This window comes from Adiantum capillus-veneris, chromosome 9 (genome assembly GCF_014529385.1).
Source record: "Adiantum capillus-veneris isolate H3 chromosome 9, ASM1452938v2, whole genome shotgun sequence".
Classification (NCBI taxonomy): domain Eukaryota; kingdom Viridiplantae; phylum Streptophyta; class Polypodiopsida; order Polypodiales; family Pteridaceae; genus Adiantum; species Adiantum capillus-veneris.
In genome coordinates, this window is record NC_140939.1 from 139,337,108 (window position 1) to 139,345,747 (window position 8,640).

Sequence of the window (8,640 nt, forward strand, 5' to 3'; positions counted from 1 at the left end):
ATCCCGGCAACAGCAGCACCTCAGATCAGCCCTAGCATTTTGCATTTGCAGAGCCACGGCGACAGAAACACAGATTTTCAGCCCTAGCGTTTTTGCATCTGCTACACACCCTAGTGTTTTGCAGATTCCCCGCGACGGAAAGTCGAGGAACATCAGCGTTTTCAGTTTTCAGCAGTTAGTACCCGCAAATCAAGTCCCGAACCTCGCAGACCTCACCTTCCCGCAGCAGTTCCTCGCCGCACGGTCAGTTTCCGCAAGGTTTACACTTTCAGCCCGAAAACGCAGATTTCAGCATCTGCGTTTTCAGCGCGTCGTCATCGCATCGTCGCCATCGACATCGTCATCGACATAGAGTCAAAATTCAGCAGATAGAAGATTTGCAGATTTCAGCCCATAGCATTTTTGGACAGCAGTAGAAAGATTGCAAATTTCAGCCCTTAGGTCGACTTCGTCATCACCGTCGTCATCGTCGACATTGCATTTGTACGCGATTGTGCAATCATAAGTAGACCACTCTCGCCGACGAGAGTGGGACCTTCGGAGGAGGGTTTTACGTCTCTGGTATCGTATCTCTCTTCTCTGTCTATCTCTCAGTCTCATACACTTGCACGCACAGTGTCCATTCACTTTGTTTGTGATCATAGCATTCTCTCACTAAGAACGGAAGGCTCTACCTTCCATAAGAACAAAAGGAACCTTGAGCACAGTTCGGAGCACTCATCTTGAGCAAAGCGCAAACATTCATTCCGCTGCACCTAACACACGGGTACTTGACTTGTTCTCCTTCGCCTTACCTTTGTTGTGCTTCATCTCTTGCGCTGAAGCGATTCTAACGGTGTCATTGTAGTCCATAGGGTTGAAAACTTGCACATCAAACTTGATATACTTATCTAACCCAAAAAGGAAAGCCTTCTTTTGTTCTGCATCCGATCTGTGCAATTGAACGCCAATCTACAAAATCCGGTTAGAAAAAGACATAACAGGAGTGCCATTTTGCTTAAGGCCACACCAATCTTCTTTTAACCGATCAAGACACTACGATGGCATAAAGCGAGTCTTGAGCTTGTCTTAGAAGTCGTCCGAACTGAGAGAGGGGTACGCCATCCGCGGCATGCTCAAGGTGCTCGGCCAACTTAGACTCCTGCCAAGCTCCATACCAATTAATGGCATCACCCGCTAGATACATGGCAGCAATCAATGTTGTTGGTTTCCTTGTTAGTCGCAAAGTAAGCATTAAATTGATGCAACCAAGAATGTATCACAAAAACATCCATCTTACCATCATACTCACCGAATGTCAACTTCTCAATGACTAGCTTGTTGGAGACGTCAACCTCTACTTGTGCTACCTCTACCTGTGCTACGTGATGACTTGTCGGCCTCAGTCTTCAAGGATAGTACCTGTAGGAGCAATTCCTGCAGGCACTTTTCTTCAGTCGCTATGTGTTGGGCCTCGCGTGCTTGCTCACGCTCGAGCTCCATAGCTACCCTTCTTTCTTCACATGTTGTGCGTTGAGCTTCGCATCCTTGCTCACGCTCAAGCTCCATAGCTACCCTTCGTTCTTCACGGACTCGATCCACGGTGGCGCGTTGCGCCCCTTGTTGTAGCATCATCTCCCTCATCAACTTGACCAAAGTCTCGATAGGGCTTGGTGCAATCCATGGCGTAGATGGGGATGGGGGAGGGTCGATGAATAATCCTCCTCGTGTTGGGACTCTTGTTTCTCTAATTCCACTCTCATCACCTCCACACAAAGTATCCATTCCGCTTTTGGTGATGACCACGCATTGAGTACTTGGGTTCTTGGATACTTGGGTACTTGGGTTCTTGGGGTACTTTGGTACTTGGAGTTCGTAGGGAACTTGGGTACTTGGCTTGCAATCTGCGTGTAAGGCGTCTTTTCTCTTACCCAAGCTCAACTCCTTCTTGCGGGCACCCCTTGGCAGCCTTACGCTCACACCAAGGTTGCTTTTTTCCCACCTTATGTCGATTGGCCTGCCGCTTAGTACAAGGTCCGCTCTTAATGAGTGGAAAGAGGAACGAGGGAGGCTGGACAAGCCCTTCTTTTTTGGGTTACCTGCCACTCCTCAAAAACACAGATTAGGGATCGACACGCCCAAGTGGTCTTGGATTATGTGCCATCACAACAAGCAAAAAAAAATTATGTGGTTCTTTGTGCTTCTTTTCCTTGAGTGATGATACCGAACACTACCAAAGAGCTCTGATACCAACGTAATGTGCAACGGAAGTGAATGATGGTGTATGCTCAGGATGGATGGTGTGTGCTCAAAATTCCTTTCCTAAAAAGAAGGGAGAGCCTTCCTTGACTTAATGAGAGAATGTGCAATAGACAAAAACAAAAGAGAGAACAAAACTGTGAGGAAAGTGTTGTGAGTGATAGAGAGAGAGAGAGAGAGAGAGAGAGAGAGAGAGTCCCCAGTGCCTACACGTGGCACACATTGGCTATGCTCATGTGCAATCAAAGGATATGCAACTAATCTACAGTGTCTGGACATGCACGCCCTGTGTACAGGCTCACAAGGAAGGGTGCAAAACACTTCCTAGCTTGTCCTAAACCATAGAAGTAGGTATTGGTTTGTCCACATGTACATAGGGTTAGATGTGCACCTGACAATTCGCCAAGATAAGAGAATTTTTAGCATTGGGTTCACAAATCGAGGTGCATATCGATGATGGCATATACAATCGAATTGTAATTGTGTTTTCACAATCTATAAATAATTCCAAGCCTAAATTCTATGTCGATTCTCATTTCTTACTCATATTATTCATAATTTATACACTAATTATCTGTCATCTCCTACAATTAATCTCTAGATATTATGTACAAGCTTTTGATTATCTGTAACTGCACCCTATTCTCTTGGTTCTAGCCGTAAGATATTCTCCGTCCAGGTTTGGTGCCTACCCACTCTCCCCTGGAACTTTGCACACTCCGACAACATGCATTGACAAGCCATCGTTTCTCTCTCTCACATCCATACCTTACCCCTTCTGCCATACCTACAAAAACTTCACAGGAGCTCTTCACTCTCTCTCCCTCTCAGATACACACTCAAGGTGCTCATAGGCTGGTAGTGTTGCTTGTGTGTGCTCTCCTCCGCGAGAGTCATAGGTTGGCTGTCCAAAGTGTTTTCAGTTCTTGAAAGGAATCTACAAAGAAAATTTCAGCAACGGAGACCCACATCATTGGCACACATTCAAGATCCATCGATAGCAACCTTTTGCAGCCCAAACGGCAGAATTGGAGGAAAAGCAATTATTGAAAGGCTCGGGTACAGAAAGTTCAGCACGCAAGGTTTTTCTTTCCATTAATGAAGTGCATAAGTTGCAGGAAGATCCACTAGGAGGATTATTCGCTTCGAAGTGGAGAGATTACACCCTCACTAGAAAAAGCGTCAGTTCTAAAACCGGTTAGTCACCTGACAAGGAGGTGAAATCACTGCAACAACAATGAAAATAGCATCTATACTATATATTAAGGAGACTGGTACTGAACTTAAAATGACACTGCAAACAAAAGGCATTGCCAACGGTTGCCACCTCTCTCTTCTCTCTCTCTCTCTCTCTCTCTCTCAAACTCACATATCTATTGCCGTGGCCTCTCTCCGAGATCGACTGTGAGTCTCTGCTGCCCTAGTTGCTGCAATGTCCCCGAATCGCGCAGCCAGCATTAAGCAGAGCCCTCATGGTTGTCTGTATCTGCACTGCAGAAGAGCTGGCATCGCATCGGGATTCTCTCTTTAGGCTACCATGCCAAGACAATCAGTTGGCGTCTGGATCCACCTTACCTTTTTCCCGTCTATATATATACACACCCCTCTAATTTGTGGAAATTCCCCTCGAATCTCAAAAATTCCCAAAATACCCTTGTGTGTTGGATTGTTCAAGATTTTCTAATCTTTGACGATTGTGATCCGTTTTTGAGTGCTTAGCATGTAATGTCACAAATTACCTCGTAAGAAAGGCAATTATGTTTAAAAATAATGAAGCAATTCATCTCCAAAGCCGACAGGGCCTACATAACCAACTCGAATTCTAGTTTTAGGATCTTGTATGATAGATGATCAGTCAAAATCTTTAGCAATCAAAATGTAGTCACCAATCACAGAAGTGCACCTAGTATCACTACAATTAAAGAGTCTAATTTGTAGAAGACGCACAAGAGTGAAGAAAAAATGTGTACAAGACTCTTTCCCTTTTCAACCAACTTTTAAAACAAACAATTATTCAAATCAAATGTGTACACATTTACAAAACCATAAGAAATCAAACGGCCTTTATGACATCCACCCACCTCCAATAAAGACACCCATAGGATTTTGTTTTCTATGGTAGTATCATGAGGTGTAAATAACATTTCTATTTGCTTATTAAGATTGCCTGTACACTAAAACTATAATAGCTCCTTTCTCTTTAATGTAACCATCTGTGGCAAAAGCTATCTTCAGACCCAAAACATCTGATCTAAGACCGTGAACACGCGCATATGGAATAAGTCTCATAAAGGCACAACCAAACACTTAAAGCAACTGAAGACCCTTGTGGTCTTTAGGATGTCCTCACCTCTCTCCACGTGTAAGTGGCTATCATCCCCCTCATGATCTACACATGGAGCCACCTCGGGCGCTATGTAAAAAGGCACAAGCTCCAAGTAGCTTCTTGTCTAGCTAACTCTGGATCTTCAGTCAATGAACCCAACCCATTGTCTATACTCTCACTCTCGTCAACATTATTATCAGAATCATCAAAATCTTTGGTGACAGACTCTCAACTGACTTGATCACTGCAGAGAGGATCATGAGTCAAGGAAGCCCTTTCCCATCTTTGGAAACCACGACCAATTGTAGGACCACATAATTAAATGCCCTCATTGTTTCAGTATTTAGTTTTTATGTGTATGAGATATACACTTTCAATTGGCCAATAACATGAACACATGATACTCTCATAAATGTTTGAAACACATAGACTTTTCTTCACTTAAAATACAGTGTATTAATTGGAAGAGTTGGGGAATTGAGAGAACTTTTGAGGGAGCTTTCTTTGGCAAAGGAATGTTTTAGCAAATCCAATGAAAAAGCTCTCTATGTACTTATTGCTGGATTGTCTAATATTATGCAACAAACTCCCTCCACCTAATGCTGCCAGAGTTCTCTGCCATCAATTAAAATGAGTCGCCACATTACAAGACATCATTACATAGTGGTAGAGGTAGGGGAGAGAAGTACGTAACAAATTAAGTGAGCAAAATACACGTCATCTGGTGCCAATGTTGCATCATTTGTGTGTCGGTAACATCGTCTGTGTTGTTTTGCCCAGACAAATGTGAAGATAGAGAGAGGCAGAGAGAGATTGGATGAGGCAGGACGAATCACGATATTGATGCTCAATCACCAAGAAAAGATACCTAAAGTGTTTCAAAGTTTATTGTGAAGACTGTTGGAATACAAAAATTTCACTCAATCAAAGAAACAGAGAAGTCTATTAATGTAAGGCACGGTAGACACTATATCGAAAGAACATCAAAAGTGACAGTTTACAGCGCTTCTCAAAAATGAATTCTCCATACACCATGCGAGGTGCTCTCTAGAATATCTACTCTAGGTCAGTGAGACTGGAGGATGTAACTCCACAATGGGGGATATTTTTTGGCAAGCATTTTTTGGCGAGTGCTTTTTTGGAATCCGGCGAGCAGATTCCAAAAAGATTCTTTCTCCCTTCTTTTCTCAACTTTGTTCTTTCTCTCTCTTGGGTCTCTCTCTCTCTCTCTCTCTCTCTCTCTCTCTCTCTCTCATTTTTTCCCTTGGTAAACATATCTTGATCCCACATTGTCGTCACCATAGCTTTTGCTCTTTTTTCCTCTCCCTTGACTCTCTCTCTCTCTCTCTCTCTCTCTCTCTCTCTCTCTCTCTCTCTCTCTCTCTCTCTCTCTCTCTCTCTCTCTCTCTCTCTCTCTATAATCCCCCTCCTATCTCCTTGTTTTTCATCTCCCCTTTTCTTTATTTCTCTTGCACCTTCACCCCCCCCCTCTCTCTCTCTCTCTCTCTCTCTCTATAATCCCCCTCCTATCTCCTTGTTTTTCATCTCCCCTTTTCTTTATTTCTCTTGCACCTTCACCCCCCCCCCTCTCTCTCTCTCTCTCTCTCTCTCTCTCTCTCTCTCTCTCTCTCTCTCTCTCTCTCTCTCTCTCAGTCCAAGTGGCATGGCCACGTGGACTACCGACCACCCGTAGTCCACGTGGCCCAAAAAAAAAAAGACTACGGGTGACCGATAGTCCACGTGGCCATGCCACTTGGGGGGAGAGAGAGAGAGAGAGAGAGAGAGAGAGAGGGGATGGGAGAGAGAAGGGTGGAGGTGGAGGGAGAAGAGAGAGAAAAGGGGGAATGGATATGGAGAGAGAGAGAGAGAGAGAGAGAGAGAGAGAGAGCGGGGGGGTGGAGATGAGAGAGAGAGAGAGAGAGAGAGAGAGAGAGAGGCTAGAGGGGCTTGTAGAGAGGGGAGAGAGAGAAAATGGAGTATACATGTCCTTGTGTGTGTGTGTGTGTGTGTGTGTGTGAGAGAGAGAGAGAGAGAGACAGAGAGAGAGAGAGGTTAGGAAACTTTGCAAAGAGATAGAGGGAGAGAGAGATCTTTATTGCTCAAGGATCACAATTATTGATTGATGGAGAAGAAGAAGCTTGGGTGGTAGCGAGAGAGCACAAAGTTTTGAAGGGAGAGAATCTTTTTGGAATCTGCTCACCGGATTCCAAAAAGTGCTCGCCGAAAATGCTCGCCAAAAAGTTACGTCCCACCACAATGTTAGGGTGTGGCTCTAACAGAGATCCTTCTTTCAGGGCACGATCTACCCCATCTGCATGTCTTCTTTCTCGCTCTTGCATTTCTCTAAGCTGATGGGCCTCCATTGCAAGAACAAAGCATCGTTCAGTTGTGACTTCCTCGTTGCTCACTAATATCGTCACATCAATTGGCCCATCTAGCTCCCTAACAAAGCCAATGCTCCACAATCTCCTTCGTACTGGACAACAATGTCATTCTCATTTGTGTATTGGGCAAGCAGTTTCCAAAGTAACCAATGCCCACGTTCTGTACCACCTACACGTCAAACGGATGTCAAAGACAACGGAAAAAACTATTTCCAGAGAGAGATGGTGTCAAAGTGTACCTCCCATAGGTGCCCCATCCATCTCTTTCGTCCAATCACTTTCCTCTAGCGAATTGAACCAGGCATCATCATACGATATGTCAATTGCCTCCAATGTCCAGGTGTGCTCTTTTTCTCATTGCAAAAACCAACATTGTGCGCACAGTCCTATTTTCCTTCTTGCATATCACTCTTTTACAAACAACCACGTTTACGTGGTCTTCATGCCATCCAACAACAACGGCGATATCACGCACCATTCTATAATTATCTGAGTGGCAGACAACCACGAATACACCCTTATCATCTGTTGTCGACAAAGCCAGGCGAGTGAGCTGTCCAAACCTGCATGCTTCCATTCTATTCCAATCTGGCACAATGGATTCAGGAATCCCATACACAGGTGCATTGGTTGGTAAAAACAGAATGGAAGCATTTACTGTTGAATCCACGGCCAAACCATCACGCGCCAGACGAACACATTTCTCTATGGCATGTGGCCTCATAGAGCTTAGCAAGGCATTCTTCAAGTCATCATCCATTTTGTCTGAACTAAATGCACAATTTGAATATGGTCGCCATCGCCATCTACAGAAACCGGCCTCAGACAAATCAAGCAAGAATCTAAAACAATTTGCAACTCTCATTCAAGTTTGTCGCTTACCTGTTTACGGGTATGTAACCAAAGGCAGGTCCGAAACATGCAATATTTCTATCTCTGAACTCATTTTGCAAAGTCCATCACCTCCTTTGTTGACATTCCACTTCTCTTTCCTGATCACGAAGGAAAGAGGTAATTTTTAAGTGAATAAAAAATGTATATGCTTTGGATGCTGGTCAAACATACTCACGTTTCTCTCTTACATGAGCTGCCCTCCGTGAACCTGATGCCTCCCCGGACCCCTCTATCTGCAAAGCAATATCAAAAAGGTTATTTAAGCCCAACTTAAACAATGGAGGTAGGCACTATGCAATTATGAAGGTAATAACTTTGAGACCTGACATGTTGTATCAAATCCCTCTGAGTGAGGCCATTCGACACTGGACTCTGCTATGGCATACGTATGTGCCCCTCCACGTGCTCTTTCCTCTCTATCCTTCACAGCATCGTTGTGTGCCTTCTCCTCATTTGGAGGGAAGTATCCCTCATCGTACTCAAGGAACCATGGAAAATCCTGGTAGAATCTGTTTCCTGTAAGCTCCTAACCCCTTCTATGTTAAACTTGTGCATCCGCAACCATATAACACAATCAAGAAAATTGTTAGTTGACAAGTTTAAATCTTCGTTGGACCTCAATTATCAAATGTACATACCTGCAAAGACATATGGCCAGTGGAAAAGGGAACAAACATGAATGCTTCTGAGTTGTTGGATTTGGAAACAGGAGGCTTCACCATAGAAAAGATTGAAGTGAAGGAAACCAACAATGTACATTATCAGACAGGAGTATCGATTCAAGCCTCCAAGAGAATT

The 8,640-nt window shown here is 44.1% G+C and overlaps 1 protein-coding gene across 2 annotated transcripts in view; it reads right to left on the bottom strand.

Moving 5' to 3' along the window:
• LOC147451257 (uncharacterized) overlaps positions 1 to 3,816 on the bottom strand; it is a 34,195-nt gene extending 30,379 nt beyond the window's left edge. For both annotated transcript variants that reach the window (XM_086520229.1, XM_086520228.1), the window contains exon 1: positions 3,608 to 3,816. The gene's annotated coding sequence lies outside the window, so the exon portion shown is untranslated. The remainder of the gene's footprint in view (positions 1 to 3,607) is intronic.
• Positions 3,817 to 8,640: the final 4,824 nt, after the last annotated feature.